Source organism: Equus asinus, chromosome 16 (assembly GCF_041296235.1).
Source record: "Equus asinus isolate D_3611 breed Donkey chromosome 16, EquAss-T2T_v2, whole genome shotgun sequence".
Lineage (NCBI taxonomy): Eukaryota > Metazoa > Chordata > Mammalia > Perissodactyla > Equidae > Equus > Equus asinus.
Genome location: NC_091805.1, coordinates 8,876,575 through 8,901,973, shown reverse-complemented (window position 1 = coordinate 8,901,973; position 25,399 = coordinate 8,876,575). Strand labels below are relative to the sequence as shown.

The 25,399-nt window shown below is 40.2% G+C and overlaps 1 protein-coding gene and 1 long non-coding RNA gene across 5 annotated transcripts in view; one reads left to right on the top strand and one right to left on the bottom strand.

Annotated features, from left to right (window-relative positions):
* The window catches only part of PTGER3 (prostaglandin E receptor 3), a 175,691-nt gene that overhangs the window by 117,557 nt on the left and 32,735 nt on the right, over nucleotides 1-25,399 (top strand). The gene's annotated exons all lie outside the window — the stretch shown is intronic.
* LOC123277572 (uncharacterized) lies at nucleotides 8,570-15,198 on the bottom strand. The gene is made up of 3 exons (XR_006514600.2): nucleotides 14,948-15,198; nucleotides 10,069-10,157; nucleotides 8,570-9,001 (listed from the first exon to the last, which is right to left on the bottom strand). It is a non-coding gene; the product is annotated as an uncharacterized lncRNA (long non-coding RNA).

Sequence of the window (25,399 nt, the reverse complement as noted above, 5' to 3'; positions counted from 1 at the left end):
CCTTTCGTACATTTATTCATTAACTCATTTATCCAACAGGCACTGGGAAGTTATCACATACCAGGACACAGAGATGTATAAACAATTTCTCTCCTTGGAGGTCAGAGCGTAGTGAGGGGAACAGACATGGCAACAGAAAATGAAGATTCAAAACTCTGAGACTGAAGTGCACATACCTGTGAGAATCCTCTGCACAGTTCTGTGATTTCCTGCAGCAAGGAAGATTTCAATGTGCTGTTATGTAAATGCCTCTTACACTAAGCTTGTGAGGTAGGCAGACTAAACAGAGGTCCCAAAGAGGTTAAAATGACGTCAACAGATCTCAGGGACCATATCTGTCCTGTTCACCACTGTGACTTGTGCACGGGTTCCTGGCATACACTGGGAGCTCAACAGATTTTTTTTTGACCGAAAGGCTGAACCCAGCTAGTAAATGGCAAAATAGGGCCTTAAATTCAGGTGTCCTAATCTTGAGTTCAGAGATTATTCTGTTGCACCCATATTCAATGCCAGCTGGGAGCCTTACCTCTCTTTGCTCCTCAGAGCAATGGCTCTCGTCTACCTTGAGTCCCATCTACTTGAGATGAAGCAATCCAATTAATTAATGCTCATGAAGCTTTTGCCCAATATATCAACAAACTTAAAAACAGTCTCAGTTGAGGCAGAAGATGATTGATTCGCCAGGTATTGCACCTAGTTATGTAGGCAATTTTTATCCCTGGTGCCATCAGATCATATCAAAGAGCTAATCACACTGTTCCCTTGCAGAATGCCAACTTTGAGAGTCTTGTGGCAAGTTTATGAGAACAATGAGCAGCCAGAAATGTGACATTTTCTAATGGCAAACAGCCATAAATTTGTTTCTGAAATGCCCATTTTGTTCATCATTAAATGATGGACATTATAAAAATAGTAGTTAGGATGATGTCAGTGATGACAATAATGAGGTTGATAATAACAAGAAAAATGGCTACCATTTATTGAGACCCAATGATGTTCCAGCCAGGTGCCAAATGATTTGCACGTGTTGTTTCAACCGAATCCTAACAATTCCGTGACATAGATAATATTATCAATTCCAGTTTACAGGTAACGGAGGCACAATGGCTTCCATTAACTCCAAATATTCAGTAAATACAATTCATTCTTAAAACAATGCGCCATCCTCTGTCTCCTTTACTCACAGCCTCATCTGCCTATTTTCCCTTCCACGCACACGTAATGTTAGATAGAATACAAGTGTGTCACCTGAGATAGAGGTCAAACCAGCAGTCAGTTAAACAAAATATTGAAGACCATGGAATACTTCCCAACTCATTCTATGAAGCTGGCATTACTCTGATATCACAACCAGAAAGCAACCTTACAAGAATACAAACTGTAGACCAATATCTCTCACAAACACAGACATAAAAATTATTTTAAAAGTGTTAGTCAATCTAATCCAATGATATACAAAAAAAGCATAACACATGATGACTAAGTGGCATTGTCCTAGAGAAAGAACGTGGCTTAACATTCAAAAATTCTTCAATGTAATTCATCATATCAATGAATGAAAGAAGAACGATATGATTATCTCGATACACGTAAAAAAAAATTTGAAAAAATCCAACATTCATTCCTGATAAAATCTCTCAGGGAACTTCCTTAATCTGATAAGTGGCGTCAATGAAATTCTGTAGCTGAGTATTATACTTAGCAGTTCCTCCTAAGATAGAGAATGAGACAAAAATGTCTCTTTTGTATTCTACATTGTGCTGGAGACCCAGCCAGGGAAATAAGGCAAGAAAACACACCCAATAGAATGGCTAAAAACAAGGCGGATCAGACCACATGTTGCTGAGGATGTGGAGCAACTGGAACTCTCCTTCACTACTGATAGAAATGTAAAATAGGACAACCACTTTGGAAAAAAGTTTGGCAGATTCTTAAAAAGTTAAATATATTCTTACCATACGATCAGCCATTCTACTTGTAGTTATTTACCCAAGAGAAATAAAAGCATGTTTCGACCCAAAGACTGGTAGACAAATATTCATAGCAGCTATGTTCATAATAGCCATAAACTGGACTGGAAACACCTCAAAAGTCCATAATGGATAAGCAAATTGTGGCATATCCATACAATGAGTAATAAAAAGGAACAAGCTATTGATATATCCAAAAGTATGGATAAGCTTCAAAATAATTATAAATGGAGAAGCCAGGTAAAAAGTGCATACTCCATAATATCATTTGTATAAAATTCTAGAAAATGCAACCTACAATAATAGAAAGCAGATTGCTGGTTGACTGGGGATGGTGGTGGTCATGGATGGATGTGTTACAAAGGGACACAAAGAAACTTTTGTAGGGAGAAGTATATGTTCTATTTCCTGATTGCATGGTTTCATGGGTATATACATATGTCAAAAGTTATGAGATGTATATATAATTTGCGCAGTTGTATGTTGATTATACTTCAACGAAACTATAAAAATAGAAAATAAAAACAAAAGAAGATAAAATTGAAGCTTTCTTCTCTCTCATGTTTCAGATTGAATGTACATAGGATAGGGCTGATGGGCAGCTCTGTGGTGTCTGGGACTCCAGACACTATCTTCTATCTTCTCGCTCTGAAATTCTCTACATGCAGCTTTCATCTTGTGAATTAAAAAAGCTGTTCCAGCTCCTTCCATTATGTCCACATGATAGCCACTGGGAAAGAGAGAAAAGAAGTGGAAGGCAAATCTTCTCTTTTAAGGGCATAAACTGGACTTTGACCACATCACTTCTGCTACCATCCCATTGACCTGCGCTACACGGCCATAACTTGCTAAGGAAGGCCAGGAGATTTAGTCTTTCAACTGTGTGATCATGTACCCAGCTAAAACTCAGACTGACCATTACTAAGGAAGAAGAGACTAAAAGTCTCTATCTCCCATTACATAAACAACTTCTATGAAATTTCACTTGAAACAATTCAATAAATAAGCTATTGCTTATGTTACAGTTTTTAAAGATCATAGACCGGAGCGTTCTCTATTTCTTTTTTCTGCTGTAAGATGGAAAGAGCTGGGTGTTACATTGAGGAAGAAAGAAATGGTCTCCTGGATCCTGTAATGAGAGTTCAAAGCTGTGTGGATGTTGAGCACATGTAAAAATTGCCTACGATTTTATAGCATCTTGTAATTATGTTATCTCCTCAAGAACACCCAAAGTCACTAAAAGTTTGAGCTCTTTGATCCATGGCCAGCCAGATCTACCAATACTTCTTTGAGTCTGCACAATGTGTATAGATGTCAATGAAACATTAGAGCAATTTTTGATGTTACTATGATCTATTTTCTGAGGAATGAATCTTTTCTTTGATCATGGTTATGAATATTTAGGATCATGAAAGCACTAAGAAATTTTATAGCTCTGCTACAAAAAGTAGGGGTCTGTTTTTCTCCCTGAAGGTTGCTTAATAAATGATGAAGGCAATCTGCTGAAAGTGAAAAATAACTATAAACGTTATTTATCTGAGGCCCTTTTATTCATTGTGCAATCAAAAACAAACAAAATTGTCATTTCCATTTAAGCTATCATACTATTTCCTCTCTGAGTTTTGCAGTTTCATTAAATCTAACCTCACCTAAACTTTTGATAAAACTGGCTAATACACTCCATTATACAGGGTCCTATTGCCCTCTCTCCCCTCCTCTGTACAATGTACTCAGTTTCTGCCATCCTACAATTCTTGTCTTCTCCTAGTTTATTTTTTCCCCTCCTTTCACAAAACTCACACCTCCACAAGTACATACTTTGAATTCAAAGCTTAATATGTCCCATTTTAAGGGAGAGAAGATCAGGATGCAGAGAAAAAAAATATTTCTATAACTGTCACATGGATACTATCAGATTTCCAGAATGTAGGGAGAAAACACTCTTAAGATAATCTGTTCCCTTGGTCCCATAAGACTGTTTGATGTTATCAAAATAAGTGCTCTAAGTTTTGATTTGGAAACTAAGAATTGTCACTGTAATTATGGAGGGGGAAATTTCACAGGTGAGTATGACTGAGTATAAGAGAAAAGTCAGAAAATAGGTACTAAAAAAGGAATATAGTGAGTCACTCAAATATTAGATACCAATGTCTCTAATCCAGCTTGTTTGAATGTCTCTCTATGGTTATACTGGTCTGGTATTTTGTTCAGGTTAAGCACGTTGGGTTTCAATCTAGAATGATAAATTTGACGTCCTCTTTTTGGTGGCTTTTGTGATAGTTAATTAGGATCCTGCTGGCAGTACATTGCTTACAGACTTTTTTTTAAACCAGTGCTTGTTTGATTTGTTTCTTCTGTTTTGTAAATGTCACCGCTGTGAGCACTCTCTGCAGAAAGGATAGTTGAAATATTTTTAAAACATGAAAGTAGGTCTAGTGGTTTTAGATCATTGTATTTGCTTGGGCAAAGCTAATGTTCCGAGTTTTTGAGATATCATTTAAAGTCACAGTCAAATAGTTCCAGCCATCGTTCAGCATCCTGGTGTAACTGCTTGGACTAGAGGACGTGGCACATGTGTTGGGAATGAGCTGACAGATCCCACAACTGTGACACTGTCAGTCAGCCATGTGGCTTTAGGCAAAACACAAGTGTCATTTAGAGTTTGGCAGGAGAGAAGGCAAATGAGATCATTTTGAGCGTGGTCTATTCCTTTGGATTAAAACTGCAGACGTTCATTTTCCTAGAGAAATGCCTTCTTTTCACTGTTTTCAGTTCCTTGCAAGATCAATAAGGTGTGATCATGTTGAAATTGTTATTTATTAGCACTTATTGACAACCATCATAGGTAACAATTACTGAGTGCATGCTAAAATGCTAGGCAATATGCAATAGCTTTACAGGAATTATCTCAAATGAACCTCACAGTAATTCTGTGAAGCTTGGACTGTTACAATCTGTGTTTACAGATGAAGACATTGAGCTCAGTTGGTAAGCGGTGAAGCGGGCACTTCAGTTCAGTCCTCTGATTTGTAATGAATATATTTCCACCCAAGCCCTCTGCAATAAATAAGAATGATGAAAACTAATACTCCTTACAGGAATTCTTCTTTAACTTGAAATATTTTTCTTTTCCCTCTTTGTAATGCCCTATGTGACACACACGGCATTCAAAGCTATTTTTAAAAGCTTACTGTAAAAACGTCTTTGCCCAGTAGCTATTGTTGGCCTGAATATCTTACTTCACTTGTGAATTAATGTATTACAGACCATCTGATAGAGATCTCTTCCTAGCTTCATTTCCTGCCAACTCTGCACATTAGACCATATACAGTTGCCCAGCATCCTCTGAGCTCTCACACTTCTGGACCTTCAAATATGCTTCTGCAGGGAGTGACTTCCTCCTGCATTTACCCATACATTAGGACATTTTATGGGGCCTTCTGAGACTCTTCCAGGCAGAATGAATTGCTCCTTCCTCTGTGTTCCCATGTCAATGCATATATATCTTGATTACACAATATCTTTGGCATAGCTTTTTGAAAGAGTAATGTATACTTATGTTAAAGAATTAAAACACTAAAAAATGGTTTACAGTGTAAAGTATGTCTCCCTCTCATGCTTGACACACAGGCCTCTTCTAAGGCAACAGCTGTTCTCGTGATAGTTAACACACACAGAAACATGGATGTACACACAGCTCTTGGGTTTTGCAAGACTGAAAGCCTATCTAAAAACATAGTGTTTTGCACTTTGCTTTCTTCACTTAATAATTTCTTGGACTTCTGTCTATATTAGTACAGAAACCTTATTATTTTTAATAGCTCTAGATATTTTAATATGACATAGCAAAATTTCCTTAACCATCCTCCTATGATGGACATTTGGACTGTTTTTAGCTGTTACAAACAGCGCTGCCATAACTAGCCTTGTGTTTATGGAGAGCAGATAAGAGGATGGACCCTGAAGTCAGATTTCCTGGGTTTGAACCTTAGCTCTGTACTACTAGCTCTTATAGTTTTAATCAAGTTATTTAATCTCTGTATGCCCCAGTTTCCTGTCATGTAAAATGGGGATTTGACAGTAACGCCATTCGATTTTTCTGAGGATTGAGTGAATTACTACAAGGAGGGAACTTTAACGCCTAGTATATAGCCAGCACTTAACTGTGTTTACTACTGTTATCATAAAGATCATATGTCTTTGGGCACATGTCTGAGTATATATTCAGGATGAATTCCTGGAAGTAGAATTCTTGGGGCTAGGGGTAAGTGCATTTAGAATTTTTATAGATACACACCTTAATTGGGTTCCTTTAGAAGTAGACCCGGAAACAAGGATCCAAATTCAAATAGTTAATTTAGGTGGTGAAGGAACCCAATAGGGGCATGGAAAAGTGAGACAGGGAAGGAAAAGTAGCCAATAATGGGTGTACTCATGCATCAGTTACTGGTTTGGGTGCCTAAGGCTCCATCCTGCGGAAACTCTAGGAGCCAGTATTGATGCAAGCTCAGAGACATCCCACTCAGGGGCTGAGGGAGCCGGGCTATTTGTGCACTGACTCCTGTCCTGTCAGGTTGATCACCGTCTGAGGGCCGTGTATGATCCTGGGAGCATGGTATCCAAGGGCAGGACAGTGGGAAGGCTCTGCCTTGGGTTTGGCAATAATGAGACTGCATGTCGATCTTTTTAAAAGAGTAACAAAATAGACTAAAAGTCACTCTGCTTTTATCATCATGATGTGCTGGGAATTCTCTGTAACCTCGGTTATAGAATATTCCTCCCCTGCTTGCTCACCTGTATTCTACTGCCTGAAAGGTGTTAATGCCCCAACACTTCCGACCTGTTTCACTGGCAGGTAAAGTGGGTTTCATTGGCCAGAGAAGGAAAGAAATGCAGTGCTGGCAGCTGGAAGCCTGACGAGCATGAACTGAAGGGCAGGGGGGAGAGGATATGGTCAATGTACCAAGAGCACCTGCTACAGTTGATCCTGCCCCACTCAGACCATCTGCGCAAGTTCATACCATTTGTGTTGTTTGAAGTTCTGCCCCTAGTAGTGAGGATTTCCCCTCACTACATCTTTCGTCACCAGCCCTGAGTGGAGCCGTGTTACATAAGCAGTCTATTTTCAGCTCACATGAATATTGAGCCAACTCATCTGTGAATCAGACCTGGGTTTTATTGTCCTCTGACAACTACTTGTAGGAACTCTTCATGAAGCCATAGGCATGACATGAGGGAGAGACGCCGGTTTAACAAGTTAGGTCATATGAAGGGCTGGGCTGCCAGTTCATGTAATCTAGTTGTTCCCTCTGGATGTGCTCAGGCTTGATCACAAATGTACTGTTCATTGTATGACGGGTTATTACTGTGCCACTCAACCTGATGAGTTGGAGGATCTGCCAATAACTAGCTCAGGATAAGCAGCTCTGGTGACATAGTCAGTTGAGTTTGCACCATCAGCCTCAGTTTCTACCAGGTCCAGGAGCAAACCAAGAGCTGTTTTTTGAATGATAAACAGTTCTTTGAAACTTTCTGGCTTTCACATTGTGTCCTGATTAATAGTTGAGCCTGTCATTTTTTTTCCTCAGTAAACCTATGACACTAACAGCAACTAGCCAACTCCACTGTCCTTGTCATCCCCATTATGCCCTTATCTCTCATATTCTAAATATATGGCATGAAGCAGTGCATGCCCTTCATCCTGTATTTGAACACACTGCAGTAGGCGATGATGAATTTTGGAAATAAGGCCAGGATACACTGAAATGTAGGGGGCATGAGGATGTAGGCAGGGTGCCAACAGCTTCTGCTAAAACATCACTAAATTATCTTCCAAAGAACACATTTCACTTTACATTCCCCCAAACAATATGTGAGATGGCTGTTTTTATGCATCCTTACTGTCTCAGTATATTAGCAAATGTTCGCTCTTTGTTCATCTGATAGGCTTTTAAAAGTGGTACTTTATTGTTGTTTTATGTACATTTCTTTATTGTGAAGTTACATCTCTTTTCACACATATGAAAACAACCGATAGCTCTCTCACTATAAAAAATCGATTGGCAATCCCTTTTTGCATGCTTTGCCCATTTTTCTGTCTGGTTGTTGGTCTTTTTTTCTAATGATTTGTCAAAATTCTCTCTATACTAGGGAAACTAGCCTTTTGTCAAATGACTTGTAAATTCTGTCCCATTTTCGTATTTGTCCTTTTTTGTTGTTTGTGGTATTTTTTGTTTTCCTGAAGAATTTTCCTTTTATATAGCCATGTGTTTTAATCTTTTCTTTAATGCTTCTGTGTTTAATTACTTGCTTGTAAAGATATCCCCGTTTCTAAAATTATAAAAATAATTCTCCTCTGTTTTCCTCTATTTATTTTAATTGTTGTATTTCAACTATTTATTCATGCTATTATCTCTCTTTCTCAACTTTAACATCCTGAAAAGCAAATTTCCAGGACGCGGTTTTCTCCCTTCCTTCCTTCCTATCTTATATATCTTTCTAACGTCAATACATACCAAAGTCCCTGGTGTAGAGTAGGTACTCAACCAATTCTTGCTTACTCCAACAATGAACAAATTACATGGTCTTATCTGTTTTTTAAAATAAATTTTATTTTTTTAGAACAGTTCTAGATTTACCAAAAAAGACTGAAGATAATACAGAGAGTTTCCATATTCCCCACACTCAGTTTCCCCTGTTATTAATATCTTTTTATTAGTATGGGTCATTTGTTACAATTAATGAGCAAATATTGATGTGTTATAATTCACTGAAGTCTAGACTTACATTCAGATTTCCTTTGTGTTTATCTTGTGCCCTTTTTCCGTTCCAGGATGCTGTCTAGCATGTCACGTCATGTTTAGTCATCATTTCCCCTTGAGCTCCTTTTGACTGTGACAGTTTCTCAAAATGTTTCTTGTTTCTGATGACCTTGACAGTTTTGAGGGGTACTGGTCAGGTGTTTTGTTGAATGTCGCTCTATTAGGAATTGTCTGATGTTTTTCTCATGATTAGACTGGGATTACGGGTTTCTGGGAGAAAGACCACAGAAGTAAAATGCTATTTTCATCCCTTCATAGCAAGAGCACATACTATCAACATAATTTACCACTGTTGATGTTGACCTTGATCAGCTGGCTGAGGTAGCGTTTGTCATACTTTTCTACTCTTTGTGATGGCTACTTTTATGCATCAACTTGACTGGGCTAAGGGATGCCCTGACAGCTGGTAAAACATTTTTATTTCTGAGTGTGTCTGGGAGGGTGCTTCCAGAAGAGGTCAGTATTTGAATCGTTAGACTGAGTAAAGAAGATCTGCCTTTGCCTATGAGGGTGGGCATTATCCAATCCATTGAGGCCCCAAATAGAAGAAAAAGGCAGAGGAAGGGCAAATACTCTCTCTCTTCTTGAGCTGGGACATCCATCTTCTCCTGCCCTAGGACATCAGAGTTCCTGATTCTTGGGCCTTTGGGCTCTGGGGCTTATCCCAGCAGCTCCCAGTTCTCAGGTTTTTGGCCTCAGACTGGTAGCTACACCATCAGCTACCCTGGTTCTCAGGCCTTCAGCCTTGGACTGAATTATACCATTGGCTTTCCTCGTTCTCCAGCTTGCAGATGGCAGATCATGGGACTTCTTGTCCTCCATAACCACGTGAGCCAATTCCTGTAATAAATCTCCTCTTACATATCTCTGTGTATCCTATTTGTCCTGTTTCTCTGGAGAACCCTGATGAAAACCCTTTCCCCTGTTTCCATACTGCATTCTTTGGGAGGAAGTTGCTATGTACAACCACACTTAAGGAGTGGGGAGTTGGCTCTACCTCCTTAAGGACAGAGGACCTACATAAACTATTTGGAATCCTTCTGCATGGGAGATTTGTTTGTTCTCCATTTTTTTATTTATTCATTCATTTATTTATATCAATATGGACTCATGGATAGTCATTTTATACTTTAGGTTATAGTCCGGTATGATTTTATTTATTTTGCTACTCATAATGTTCCTTCTTTGGCCATTGAGAACTCTTTCATGTGGCTGCCGTGTCCCTTTGACATATCTCCATGATTGTGTGTTTTGGTTTGTTTTTTACACTTCCTTACCTTTTGGCGATCCAAGATGCTTTAGGCTTGTCTTGTATATTTCCCGCCCGAGTCCATGAATCAGCCATTTCGCCAAGGAGCTCTGGTTCCTTTTATAGGAGAACAGTATTAGAAACCATGATTGGGTCACTAGATATTCCTCTTACTACTGGAGTTGGATTTACTTTTTTGTTTGTTTGCTTTTTGTTTTTGGGTTTTTTTTTTTTTTGAGGAAGACTGGCCCTGAGCTAACATCCATGCCCATCTTCCTCTACTTTATATGTGGGACGCCTACCACAGCATGGCTTGACAAGTGGTGCCATGTCCACACCCAGGATCCGAACCGGCAAACCCCGGGCTGCCAAAGAGGAACATGCACACTTAACCACTGCGCCACTGGGCTGGCCCCATGGATTTACTTTTTAAGCATATAGACAAAACCAATGAAATATGGTTTATTTAATAAACAAGTTTTTAATGCAATTCACAACACACTGACTTGTGCTCAAATGATGAGTCTAGTCTGACAGGTATAACCTCTGGCAATCAATATTCCTCAAACAATTTTAAATAAACTCAAGTATCCTCTTCTTAGCTATAATTACAAATTAAAAGCGTGCATCCTCAAGGTTGCTAAAATACATCCAATTATGTATATGATGTAGAGTGTAGAGATTAGAGCTTTGTAAGTCTGTGTCAAAACTGATTGTATATTTCTAAGAGAAAAGAAGCACATTTCTCAGATTCAGCTGCCCTGATTCTTTCAGACTAGAGAATGAAGATAAAAATGCCAGTTTGGAGCCTGAAATGTCCTGTAGGGTGGAGAAGATTTTTCATAACTAAAATAAAAATAACAACAAAAGCTACGACTATCATCCCATCTTATTACCAAACTTTGAACATCTCCATTACTGTGAACAGAGTGACTTTTGGTTGTTACAGCTGACCTAACATTCAATGACCATCAATGTCCTTGACAATAAAAATGCTGTCTTATGACTCTAATCTAATCCACCTTGCTAAGCATAGGAACACTTGACACTTTCCTAGGGCATTGATTAATGAGAAAACACTTGATTTCACAGTTAACGGGAATTATTATGAGCTCTGGGAACCTATTAGTTTTATAAGAAACCAGTTCTGCATGATGATTGCATTTATTGGTGTCTGCATTCATAACACAAGAGCCACATCTCTATATGACTGCCCTTCAAATTGAGAAAATGCAACTTGGGGCTAATTTTTAGCATGTCATGCATGTCATGTGGTAAATGCAACCCTCCTTCCCTTCTTCCCTTTTGCCTCCCATGACTTTAGTGGTGTAAGAGGCATGGGGAAGTCAAACTAACCTGAGCTGACTATCCCATTTGTACACACATTTAATTTAATTCTTATAAAAGCATTAAAAGCTAAATGTTTTGAGTTGAGGAAACAGAGATTTGGAGAGGTTAAGTAACTTGCTCAAGGTCACACAATTTGTAAAGTAGCAATTATGGAATTTATGCCCAGGTCAATGTGATGCCAAAATTTACCTTTTCCCACTCCAACAGAGGTTCTCAAAATCAGTAGCTTGCATAAGAATAATCTAAGATGATTTTAAAAAGTAATGATGCCTGAGGCCCATTCTAAGAGATTCTGATTTAATCATTCTCAGGAAGAATCTAGGCATGAGCAAGTTTTAAAAGTTCCTCAGGTGATACTAAAGCGCAGTCAGGTCTGAATCAGAGCACCACGCCACTCCGCTTTCACATTTATACCCTGATAATTATAATGAACATTCATGCAGCGTCCCCATAGTTTTCAAAGTTGTTGTTTTTTAAAAGCATAGTTCATTTAATCCATAAACTAACCCAATTAGAGATTATTATGCCTATTTTATAGACTAGGAAACAGAGATTTAAGGTGTTTAAAAATCTTACTCAGTATTGGAGCGATACTCTCTATAGAAAAGTTGAAGAAGGCCACCCTACCTTTTTTATCCTTATTTAGAATCTCCTAATCTTGGTCCCTTTCGGGTCCCTCCCTCTCTTTCCCTCCTCCTCTGGCCTATTCCCCAGCACAGGACTGCGAGAGCGACTTGGATGCACCTGCAGCCATCAATTACGTGTGGATGGGGAGGAGTGGTGGCCGTGAGGACCATGATTCTTTACTACCGCAACATTGGTTAGCAGGAAAAAGAGAGTCGGGGGTAGAAACCGGACACCTTAAAAAGTGATTTTATTCCTTTGAAGCTCAGGTCCAATAATAAAATGTGGGGAAGTAACAGTACCACCTCATTATTTTATCATGAAAATAAGATAAGATAATTTGTATAAAAGGGATTTGCATACTGAAAGGCATTGTACTTTATGCTAGTCATTCCTATTCCACTTGTAATGATTACTTTTGAGGTGTTGTGGTAGTTTCCCAAGGCTGCCCCAACAAATTATCACAACCTGGGTTACTTAAAACTACAGAAAATTATTCTTTCCCAGTTCTGGAAACTAGAAGTCTGAAATTAAGGTGTCAGCTGGGCCAACCTCCCTCCAAAGGCTCTAGGAGAGCATCCTCTTCTAATGGCTGTTGGCATTCCTTGACCTTGTTCCTTGGCTTGCAGCACAACACTCCAGACTCTGTCTCTGTCTTCCCGTCACCTTCTCTGTGTCTGTCTCAGATATTCTCTACCTTTCTCTTATAAAGATATTTGTCATCGGATCTAGGACCCATCCAGATAATCCAGCATCATCTTTTCATCTCGAAATCCTTAACTTAAGGACATCTGCAAAAAGCCATTTTCCAAACAAGGTAATATTCATAGGTTTTAGGAATTAGGACATGGATGTATCTTTTGGGGAGCCACCATTCAACCCACTACATATATACTACAATTATTTTTCTTTCCTTAAGCTCAATATGCCACCCTCTGATTCTCTAACTGCCACTTGCCAATAGGTTTAAGTTCTAAATCCTTTATGTGCTAAATATGGTCTTCAGTCCACAAGTCAGCTGTGCTTTGTCCCTCAAACAGCTACACAGAACTTTCTACCACTTCCAGAACATTCCCCGCACTTTCCCACCCCTGTGCCTTTATGTATGCCATTCTTGTTGCTCACCTGCCATCTCTTTCTGGACTTCATCACTATGTCTCATCCTCTTCTGTGAAATATTTACTCATCATCAATAAAAGCTGCTCCTTCTTTTCTTTCCAAATCTGTTAGATTTCTTGGGTTCCTACCCTTGATTCTAGCGCTTACCACAGGCTGAACGTCACCATTGTAGCTGAGCACTGTTTGCTTTTCCATTAGACTGAGGTGTGTTTTCATTATGTCCTAAGGATACTCAGCTTTGTACTGCCCACTTCGTGAGGCCCACTACCAGGCACACAGTAGGTTCTCAACAAAGCTTGGTGAACCACAGGGAATGATTGACAGCCCTCCACTCAGGCTCCTCCAGTCTACTACTTTGTGGGCACAGCTGAAAGAAGGGCCTGGCAATCTTATTCTCCTTTCAGTGGTGCAGAGTCTACTATACATTTGTGTTATTCTCTTTATTTGAGCATTTCATTATTATTATTTAGAAAATTGACTTATGGGCCCGTTTCCTTCCTTTTCTCATTCGGTTGTTATTTTGTGGTGATTAATTTCCGTATATTCCAGGATTTTCTTCTATGAAAGTGATTTTTCTTTGATGGAGAGTATTTTATCTGATGACAAGTCTACAGCTTTACTGTCAGTAATAACATATTTCTTACATCATCTGGCTTAACACTGTGTGTGAGGGAAGGGAAGGCACATAGAGGTTGTATGGTCTCCATTTTCTCCTCAGATCTCAGCTCTGTGCTTTGATTTAGGTTTTGCCTTTTTGAAGTACAATATATTTGTTTTTCTCTTTATTTCCCCATCCCTTTTGTGGCTAAAGTCCTTTTTAGTAGATTAGATTAGATTCAAAATCCAAAATTAGGCTTGGGAAGAAGACACAGAAAATTGAACGTTGTCCCCTTTCCTGAATACTGCCAATGCTGTATGTGGTAGGTACATACTTGCTTTCATGATTTTTTTAAAAGATTTTGCCTTTGAAGTGAAAATTTTCTCAGATTCCCCTAGATTGAATAGCCATACTCACATACGTCTTGAAATATAAGTTCTTTAAAGGTCAGAACTGCCTGTTGCCCATCTTTAATCACGGTGCTAGCACAGAGTCTGGCACATAATAAGTATTCAGAAAAAGTTAGATAAACCAATGACTGCAAATATCGGTCTTGGGAACTGGCACAACACTAATAGACAATGGATACCTCTGATTTCTGCTTCCCACTATAATACCTACTCAATTTTGTGAGTGATAGTATTTTTATTGAATCTGTCTCTTTTTCAACAAGACATCTGGAAAAGCCCAAAGAAACTCTTGATTAGAACCAACACATTTCACGGGACCTGTTCTGCATGACACACGTCCATATAATACCAATGCCGACATCTATGTATTTTCTTACTGCTCCCCCAGTCCTCCTTTGGGAATTTAAAGTCCACTTAGGTCTGTGGGCATTTGCATAACAAGACAAAAGGCCACCACACTCCAAAAGCAGTCTTCTCCAAATATCACCATCTGCCAGTGTCCCACGTTTAAGCCCAGCACTGAAGCCCCCCAGCTCCGAGCGAGATCTCCAGGGATTGCCTAGGAGACTATCGGGCCTTTTCTCTCAGTTTTGTTTGTAAATCTTTCCCGGGAGGTTGGGCATCAGTCTCATCGCATATGTCACTCTTTCTCCAAGAAGGAGTCCATTCAAACTTCACTAAACTGTATTCCTTGTGTATACCCTTACAGTGTGTCTAAGCTGTCCTACCTGTTTCCTTCCACCTGTCCGACATACATATTTGCAATAAATAGTCAAATATCAAAATGATCAAGTCCAGGTCCTCACCACTTTGTCACTTGGGCTTGGAAAGATTTGTCCACGATAAACTGGTTCACGTATTACAATCACCTCCCAGTAAGAGCTTGACATTCTTCGTGGAGTGCACAAAATCCCATATGGCTGTGGTCTCCTGCAGAAGGCTGTGCTTGCCTCCCTCGCTCCTCTACCACCTTGAAATTGAAATACAGAGCTGAAAGGCAATTCCTGTGTTAATGTAGGCACCAAACTGCCTGCATTACATTTCGTGTCTCACCTCCGACAGGAAACAGATAGAATCTTATAAGAAAAGCTTAGCACATTGTGTTCACAGTGTCTTTACTTCCTCAATTCAATACATTTGCAGTTACAAAATAGATTTTTTTTCAGCAAAAGGCATATAAAAGAATAAAAACGTAATCTCTGGTGGTTCAATCTATATTTCCTGTCACTCGGTTAGAGCTGTGAACACTTGGTCATTGGTTCCTGCACAATAAAAGAGGCTGACAGGCAGAACGAGAAGACAAAGCAGCCATCCTTCAAGGTCCAGCCATGGTGTATATATAGCAGAAAATACACCTCTCCCCAACTCCTGCAGCCTGCCTGCCAACAAAGAAGGAAACACTTACTGTCCAGGATAGGAGCTTGGGGTTTGGCAGTGATCCAGCAGAGAAATAGGGACAGAGGTCTGTAAGATAAGAAATAAAATTAAAGTTAATCTGAAACAGGCTTTGTATCTAAAGAACCATGCTAAAGAAAATTAGAGAGAAAATTGGTAGCTCTGGATTAATTTTGCAACCAAGGCTTCACCTCCAAGGGAAAGGCTGCTGCCACTGAGATGTGGACAAGATGTCCTCAAAGTCCTTCCTACTCAAAGATCACTTTGGATGTACTTAAATTTCCTGCCATTACTGTCCCTGTATCTAGCGAGTCTGTTGAAATGTTGAAGAGTCTAATACTGAATCACTGAAAGATGTACAGTTACAGCCCCCAAACAATTGATGTGAACTTTATGTATTTTCTCTTCTTGGTTATTTTTTCAGCTATGTCTTCTCCAGCCTTTTCATCCACATCCCTTAGTTCAGGTCCTTAGCATTTTTCATGGGGTTGTTGCAGTAACCTTACAAACTGCTTTCTGCTTCTACTGCAGTCCTCTGCAAATTATCGTTCACACAGAAAAACGCAGATCTCGTCTTGTTAGTTCCCTGTTTAAAACTCTTGAAGCACTCCCCATTGCCTGCAGGGTAAAATCTGGGAAAAAGCATGAAAGCCCTTTAAAATCTGACCCTTGCTTATCTCTTCCTAGCCCTCTACCCCTTAGAAGTTCTGGCAGTTGCTCCAAAGCACAATCGTGCTCCATGCTTCTATGGCTTCTCCCACATGATTCTCCTTTAGCCTGGGAGATTCTTCTCCTCTTCCAAGGCTGATCAATTTCAATTCATTCGTTAAGACTCAGCCTGGGTGCCGTTTCTTTGGGAGTGCTTCTCCCTTTCTTGGAGTGAATTGTATGTACTATGTGCGTTACCATAGCCTCTGGTTTCCTCCCTTCATCACAGCTCATCACATTGCATCCCAGTTGTGGGCATAATTGTCTGTGTCTCCCACTAAACAGTAAACAATGTGAAGGCAGGGACTTTATCCCCAGGATCCGGTGGCACACGTGAGGTACAGAGCAGGTGTTTAATAAACATTCTTTGCATGTATCCACACACTCTTGCTGGGCCATATCCTTCCTTGGGCATTTTCACATATATTATGCCTCTTAATATTTCGAGCAACAAATTCAATCCTGTCCCTTTGAACAGCAATGGTCCAATTCTTGGAGAATTCTTCAAGCATCAGGTTGAGGTACAGGTGAGCATTATTACCACAGAAAATTCAAGAAAGAGAGTATCCTGAGATGGGAAGTAGATAATGAAAGGGGAGATAATTAAGAGAGGGGATGAAAAAGCAGAGCTCTTAAAACTTTACAACTCTGATGTTATAACAAAATAATTCTCTTCTTATTCGAAATCATAGAGGGAAAAAGGAACATGAGATGGTATTACTGTGTAGTGTTAACTCTACAATATGTGCACTATTCTATGTGATTTTTTTGCATTAACTCATTCACTGCTCAAAAAAACACTAGGAGATAGGCGCCATTAGTATCTTCATTTGACAGATGAGGAAACTGAGGTACAGAGAAATAATTTTCCCATGTACATAGCTAGTAAGTGGCATAGTGATGATTATAAACCGAGGCAGTATGAAACCAAGACACTATGCTCATAACCACTCTACACGACGTAGTTAAAATGCAGAGAGGTTGGTAGTGGAACAAGCTGTAGCAGTGCCACACACTCTGATGCAAATTGATGGTCAGGGAAGACTTCACCAAGGAGGTAAGGAATGACCAAGTCTTAAAGGAACAAGAATTGACCAAGGGACAGGAAGTGTAAGAGTACTTTAGGAAGAGGGAATGGTGGCATCTGTAAAGATGAGGAGGATGTCAAGAAAAATCTACCATGTTGGTCTGGAGCTGCATTTATGGCTGAATGTCAAGTGAAAGGTGGAAGGAGAAATATAGGAAGACTAAGATGGGCAGCAGTGTGGATTACCTGAGTCCACACCTAGTAGTGTTGGCCTGGGTTGCCCAGCAGGGATGTGGGGGAAGTCTGCTTTGATAAGACCAGAGTAGCCCTCACATGAGTAGACTAGGCCATAAACCTCTGGGCACTTCCTAGAGCCAGCAAAGTCCTGGGATGCTTGGGAGACACTATACACACACTATCGGGGTAAGAAATATCTGTAGACAGCATCTTCCCACCTTTTTATTCAATAATGACATGCAAGTTCAAATAGTTTAAGTGATATAACCAAGGCTGTACAGCTCCTTAGCATTAGAAACTGGGAGATGAAGTATTTTCCTTTGAAGAGCTGATAATCTTTCAGAGAGAGAAAAATTAAATATAGGAACATACTGAAATCAATAACAGCACAGCATTTCAATAAATGCAAAACAAACAGAAACTGCACGTTTTAAAATCTAGGTGCTGAAGGATTGACTGAGTAAAGATGGAAACAAGGAAGTCTGGAAGTCATCCTGGAGCAGGTTAGTTTTTAATCAGGCTTTGGTGAGGTGATGGAGCTTGGCCAGATCAAGGAGGGACTGGGAGAAATGAGCTCCTGAACGGGAGCTTGTCTAATAATACTATGGTGTGTATACACCAGTTCGGTTGGTTGTATGGGTAGGCAGCTTGATACAGTGGAGAGAGCACAGACATGGGAGTCACAGAGGACTGAGGCCAAGCTGCTGCATTCATCAGCTGTGGGATCACGGGTGAGTTCAGTTATTTGAGCCCAAAGGTTGTCATCTATAAATGAGAATAGAGGTTCTTGACACATGGTAGTTATTATAATTGTAGTCACTTTGTAGCAATCTAATAACACAGCAGAGATTGATGTCACTGGGTCTCCTCTTTTTTGCACTGTCCACTGAATAAATGCATGAATGAATAAATGAGTGAGTGAATTCCCAGATTCTTTTCAAACCCACCTGAGCAATGGAAATGTGGCACTCACCAGGCGTGATCTGGTAGATTGTACCCCTTTGTCCCTAACCTCCTCTTGTGTAGCTTGCCTAGGAGAAGAAAGGAAAGGAGAAAGAGTCCCCAAGACCAATGAGGGCTGAGGACTGTTTGATGAACCAAACAGAAAACGGAAGAGGTGTTCCACAGCCTTCGGACCCCTATCTCTAACCTCCTGAGAAACATGCACCCTCATCAGATCCGTGGACAGAAGAGCGTTTGATCATTACATGTTGTACCAGGAGCACCTGGAGTTTTACTTCTCCACAAACTAGAGGGAAAGAGATCCAGCATCTATGTCTAGGGCTTCAAGTCATATCCAGTGAGATATTTTCTCAGGTTTGGCTCTGAAATACCTAAATGTGGCTCCCGTCTACACTCTGCCAATTTTAAAGAGAATCTGGAAGGCTCGAGTCCTGTTGGCACCCTGACGACTAATCAGTAAACTTGGAAAAGAGATTCCACAGTATAAAATTTCACAAAATCTCAGGATAGGATGGGACCTAATGTCATCTAGTTTAAGGGTTCCCAGACTCAGGAATTTCAAGAACTAGTAAAATTTCAGAAAGAAAAACAAAATAAAAACAAAAATAGGCAATTGACCTAGGGTGGCTGTATTAGTTTTCTAGGGCTGCCATAACAAATTACCACAAACTAAGAGGCTTAAACAACAAAAATTTATTGTCTCCTGGTTCTGGAAGTCTGAGATCAAGGTGTCAGCACATTTGGTTCCTTCTGAGGCCTGTGAGAAACAATCTGTTCCATACCTCTCTTAGCTTCTAGGGGCATGCCTGCATTCTTGGGCATTCCCTGGCTTGTAGATGGCATTCTCCGAGTGTCTTCATCTAATCTTCCCTTTGTATGTGTCTGTCTCGGTGTCCAAATTTCCTCTTTCATGAGGACTCAGTCATATTGGATAGGGCCCACCCCTTGCTCTAATGCGCTCATTTTAACTTGGTCACCTGCAAAGCCTCCATTTCCAAATAGGGTCACATTCCCAGGTACTGGGGATGAGGACGTCAACATCTTTTGGGAGAATTAATTCAACCCGTAACAATGGCCAACTTGTAATTTAGTTAAGTAAGGACATTAAGAAAAAATGCTAGAGTCTACTCTCCTCGTTATTTCAAAAAGAAGATAGTTTAACACCAAACATTTGAGAACTGTTATCATCTCACTACAAAGAGCACTCCTTCCCAGAAGAAGCAGCTGTAGTCTTGCATCAACAACCTGAGAGCATGGGCTGCGTGGCTCTTACATCCTGATCTTACTCTGGGTTGGCGGGGACTCTGGCGCAGACCCGCAGGGATCTGTGGAAAGGGTTTCTTTGGTGCGCTTGGTCCAGGACAACTGCTTGATGGCTGCTGAGACCCCTCTGCATGCATCTTAGCCTGAGCTTTGGTACTATGGTTCTCGTATACAAGTGAAACAGACTGTCCAGAGGTTACACTGTCACTTAATGTCACACTTCAGTATCTGAAGTTATGTGAGGCCTGGTTCCTTTCCTGTTCTGTATTTTCTCTCTCAAATATGCTATGGGCTGTTACTGTGAAACCAAAACTGTTTTTGTGAAATCTCATTGCAGGGAGTGAGCAGAACAGTCTAAAACATCTTTGTAGCATCTGGAATCCAAATTTCAGCCTTGTCTCTCCCTTCCCTGTTTACAGTGATGCTGATTTAATCAATCCTTACACTGGATTTTGTGTGAATGATTTTGGAGTTGTATAGAATGAGGAGTAGCCACTATTCAAAGGCAATGATTGATCAAAGGCAACCACTTGAATTCTAGGACCACTCTTCTCTTATTGGGGCAGAGAGAAGCTCACTTGAACCTTCAGAATACTAAGCACATTACCCTTGGATTGGTAGAGTTGCTATTCATGCCCAGCAACTGGCTTGCTGGAAAGTCCTATTCATACACAGGGGGTGGACTATCCACTGTCAAGTAGTTTTGAGAAAATAAGAAAAGGATGGGTGAAGATTATGGCTTATATATGATTTGGTCATTTCTCCTATTCGTCATTTTTTTTTTCAGAATTCTATCCTCTCACTTCTGGTGCTGTGTAAGTATTCTGAGTTGAATGTCAAGAGAAAAACCTTTAAGGAGAGAAAAATATAGGAATATTAAGAAAGCCATGCTTTAGGTGAAGAAGATTGGATGAGGTAGCTTTACCCCTGCCTCTGCCACTGAATAGTTTCATGATCTAGGGTGTGATGTTTACACTCCTTGAGTATCAGCTTCATCATTTATAAAACGGAATTAATAACATCTACTTCATAGGGCTGTTGTGAGGGTTGATGGATCTCTGGTGGGGGTGGAAGTGGGGTACAGGGAGGGCTGTCAAGAAGGAAAGAGTAAGCTTAATGTACTTTTGCCTAAACTTGAGGCTTGATCCAAACGGCACAAGAATTGTGGTTCATGATAGCACTTTAATCTTAAAAAACCTAATTTTCTTCCATGAGTTGAGCGATCATGTAACACATTTTTTGAAAGAAATGATGAGTTTACCTTCAACAGGAGTAGAAAATAACCAAATATGCTTCATATCAAACAACCAGAAGGCTAGTGAAACAGATCAAGTTATTCAAGATCACAAAAGAAATTAGGAATTGAATGTAGTTTTCTGGCAGACTTGCAGGCTCAAAGTGCCATTTGGTATTTAACAGAGTTAAACTGATGATTATCGCAAAATGACGTAAGAAATAAAACTTATCAGGCCCTCCAAAAGGTTACTTTCCAAGTGACCAGAAGTGAAATGTGCTTCTTTGCATCTATAATTTCATTATAGAATAAGGCAAAAGACATGCATCAGTGTTACTGTTATATGTAGATTAAAATTTTTTATTTGAAGAGTAAAATGGTCAGATTGAAGAAAATGTTAACTAGGATTTGGAGAATGCAGAGGATATAATTCAAATATCAAGGAAGCTACCAACAAATGAACTTTGTTGCTTTTACTCTTAGCAGTGAATGTACTTTTGACTGGAACATTTGGAGGATTTCATCTTGGCAGCAATTTTCAAAGGAATTTTTCCTGACTTATTTGAACATCTTGTATAATAAAATCCTATCCATTCACGGAAAAGTCCTGACTATTCAGGGAAGAGGTCTTAGTCACGTAAAAGGCATTTCACATTCCTGCATGAACACTGACTCTGAACTCAGGGAGCTGGATTCTAATTAAAATTAGTGTTTCTCTCTACAATCCTGTCACCTAACTGGAGAAGGCAGATATTGGGGAAAGTCCTGGAGAGGTTGCCTCATTAGGAAATTACAGGGTCACAAGAAAAAAATGCATGCTTAGCAGAACAACCGAGATCCTCCACTTCAATTCCCAGCACATCTGCCCAGTCTTGAAGTCTTTCTTCACTCCACTATCCCACAGCTGAAACGAGAGGCAGTGTGCTGGGGGAAAGGCATCAGGCTGTTCTAGATTAAATCGCAGTGCGGCACATACTTAGCTGCATAACTTTAGAAAAGTCTTCACTGTTCTGAGCCTCAGCCCCCTCTGTGTGATGGGAAAACCAGTCTCTATTGCATGGGGATTACCAAGAAACTTAAACATGGTGATAGAAGGTGCCTGGCACCAAGTGGGTACCTACCCTCCAACTACATGGGGAAGACAATGATCTGGGAAGCTCTAGCTTGGAACTAATAGACTCGATCCGATTTGAGCTGTTTTGTTTTGTTCTTAGTTTAGCTCAAGTTTGCACTCAGTAGTGACTGAGTATGAAAGGACAAACAGTGGACCTTGTTTCTGCTTTCCAGGAGCCAATTACCTATCCACAGAAAGCACATAGATGAAATGTTATCTAATGTATATTGCAAGATCCGCTGTAGATATATAGGTATTATGTTATCTGCTAGAAAGATACAAAGGTAAACTAAGAAATGTTCTTACTTTAATGGAGGCTACAATGAGTGGAGGAGAGAGACAGAGGGCAGGCACGTTTCTCCTTGGAGTGCCTAGTGTTGTCTATGTGAGTTCTACATGAACACGATAGACATACTTCCATCATAGCCATTTTTCTCTCTATACTTCTCATCTGAGCTTGACTGTACTCGGTGCCAGCCATGCTAAACAGATGTCGGCAGGTAGCAGCCACCCTTAAGGAAGCCCCCACTCTGTGCCAGGCACTGTTCTGAGCACTTCGAATACACTATCTTATTTAAACCTCAGAGCAAACCTGTGCGGTCGGGTTATTATCAGCATTTTACAGATGAGAAAACACGAGTCTAGAGAGGTTCACTTGCATGCCTCAGAGCAACAGCCAATGAGTGATAGAACTGGGATGGAAATGCAGGTCTGTGTGCCTCCAAAGTCTTTTTGCCCCTGAAACTCCATGTTTTACTACCTGTCCCCTGTGTATTTCACACAGGAGACCACACAGTCTGTGCTCCAAAATACTTATTCATAGAATGATTATAAAGAAGTAAATTACTGGTCTCAAGGCAGCCCTTTCAAGGTGGACTCAGACCGTTTCTGGATTTGCCCTTCCCAGTGGAGTGTGATTTCATAGGAAAGACTGTGTTGATTTGCTGCATTCCCATTTCTAAGTGCAATCCCAGATGTTTTCTCCTAAGACTCACAGCACGTGTCTCTTTAACTCGGTTCTCCAGACTATATAAAGCATTTGCTAAGCGTTGTTAGGACCTTTGGAGATCTCCGTGGATGATCTTACACGGCATAATTTTGTAATCTTCCCTTCCTCGGGCTATGAGTAAGGTTGCAAGAAAGACCATGCTATTTTTATGATTGTTGTTAGAGAAAAAGAACGCTATGCAAGTCTGCAAGCTCTAAAACAAGCAGAACGTAGCAAGAGCGCAGTTCTGGCCCTGGGGGGCATCTGACCCCAAACCACAAGTGGGTGTATTTTGGCACTGCCTCTGTTTCTGTCCCCTCGAGCAGTAGCAGACGATTGATGTCTCCATGTTTTACAGCTGGAGGGAATTTGTGCTTGCTTCTTTTTTCTTAAGATTCGCCTGTATCAGTTAGAGTGAGAGAGAAAGAGAAAGCCTCTGTAAAGAGTAGCAAGGAGTGAGGGAGGGAGCAGTACTAGAAAGTTAAGCCTTTAAAATTTATTTTACTGTTTCTGGCTGCTGCATCAATATCTAACTGTGAGTCTGAGGGTGACATCTCCAGTTGTGGGTGAGTGTGTTTATATCAAATGAGAATACAGGAAATGCATTCCAAAATCAAATGGAAATAATTTTTGAATCATTGCTCTTTCATTAAACAACCATTAACTGAGTGCCTGTGTAATGAATGATGGTGCCTGCCTGCTAGATGCTCACGGTCTAGCGTAAGAAATAGACAAAGACAGAGGGAGGTAAGTTTTATGACAATGGGCTACCTGTTGTACATGAAATCTGAAAGAGTGCACTTCATCCAGCCTGGTGGGGAGGGGGTCAAGGAAGCGCAGCCTGGAGAAGGTAACGGTGAGTTTTACAAGATGAGTACAAGTCACTGTGGGAAAGAAGCTGGCTGGTTGCAGAGAGGATAGCACACAAATGAGTGTGAAGAACACAAGAGGGCTTATTATGTTTAAAATAGGGAAATAACAAAACAAAAACTCCTATGGAGGCATAATTGGGTGCCCCTTCATTTAACTGCAGAGACAAAAACAAGAGCCAGATTTTGAAGCTAGTTATGCCAAACTAGGGAGTTTGGACTTTGTCCTAAGGAGAGTGATTGAAAGATTATTGGTAGGATCATGACAAAAACCATTTTCTTTTGTAGCTACATGGAGAATAGGTCACAGAAATCTACGTGTGAGGAGAACAGACTGTTAGAGCAAGAAAAGGTAGTGTCTGTGGGGATGGATATCTAAGTGGTAAAACTGGTGAGGCGCACCGACTGCCCGGAGAAGGTTAGATGGAGCCTGGCAGCTGAGCGGATGGTAGGGCCATTTACCAAGATAACGTCTGCAAGAGGGAGTTTGGGAGGAGTGGCACTCAAGGTAGATCGCGGCATGAGTTAATGCCAATACTTGGCTGTTTTTCTGTCTCTTTCTCTTATCCTCCACTATTTTGTAGAAGTTAGAAGATTGATTTGAGAAATCATTTCAAATCTCAAATCTGCCAGTTCCTGGCCTTCTGATCTTAAGAAGACCACTTACCCTCTACAAGCCTCAGTGTTCTCATTGGTAAACGATGACAAGAACACTTATGTCACAGGGTTGTTGTAAGTAATGGTTAAAAGAGAAAATGCACTTAGAGTGCCTAACACAAAGTGAGTGTTGAATAAATGCCAACTATTATTATTGTTGTTGTCATTGTCTGTTGAATGCTCACTGAGTACGGGGTCTACACTTTCTTCAACTTTGAGTCCCTCAGGGGCCTTGTCTAGTGGTCTGTACATAATAATGTGTCAAGAACTGATTGTTGAATTGAGCTGAATTGAAATGGTAGAACATAGGAGCTCCAAAGAAAGTTTCTGAAAGAGATGGGGAAGGATTCCTGCCTGCCTAATGTGCAGCTTGAGATAAGTAAATCACATAGGGAAGGGCAAGAGTGACATTTGGGGATGAAGGAGAGGAAAAGAGTAATGCCATTGATTAAGTAAAATGGGAGGTAACTCCTCACAGTGAAAAAAGCAAACTGAGGCGTCTTCACGGACACATGGGCGTTCAAGAGGAATTGGTGATCTAATGTTTTTCTTCTTAGCTCAAGGTTTTATGTCACATCACAAATCACGCAGCATATCATCACGGCAAGAAAAAAACTATAGGGCATCAACTGTATAAAAAGAGTTCAATCCTAGCCTCAAATAGAAACCTAATCCAAGAACTGATCTATTATTCAGGTGACATCATGATTCCTCTTATTTTTCTTTGAGTCATGTGATTTTTTCTGAATGTGAGCCTTGTTAATCTTTACATATAAACAAAACAAATACAAGTTATTGCTTTT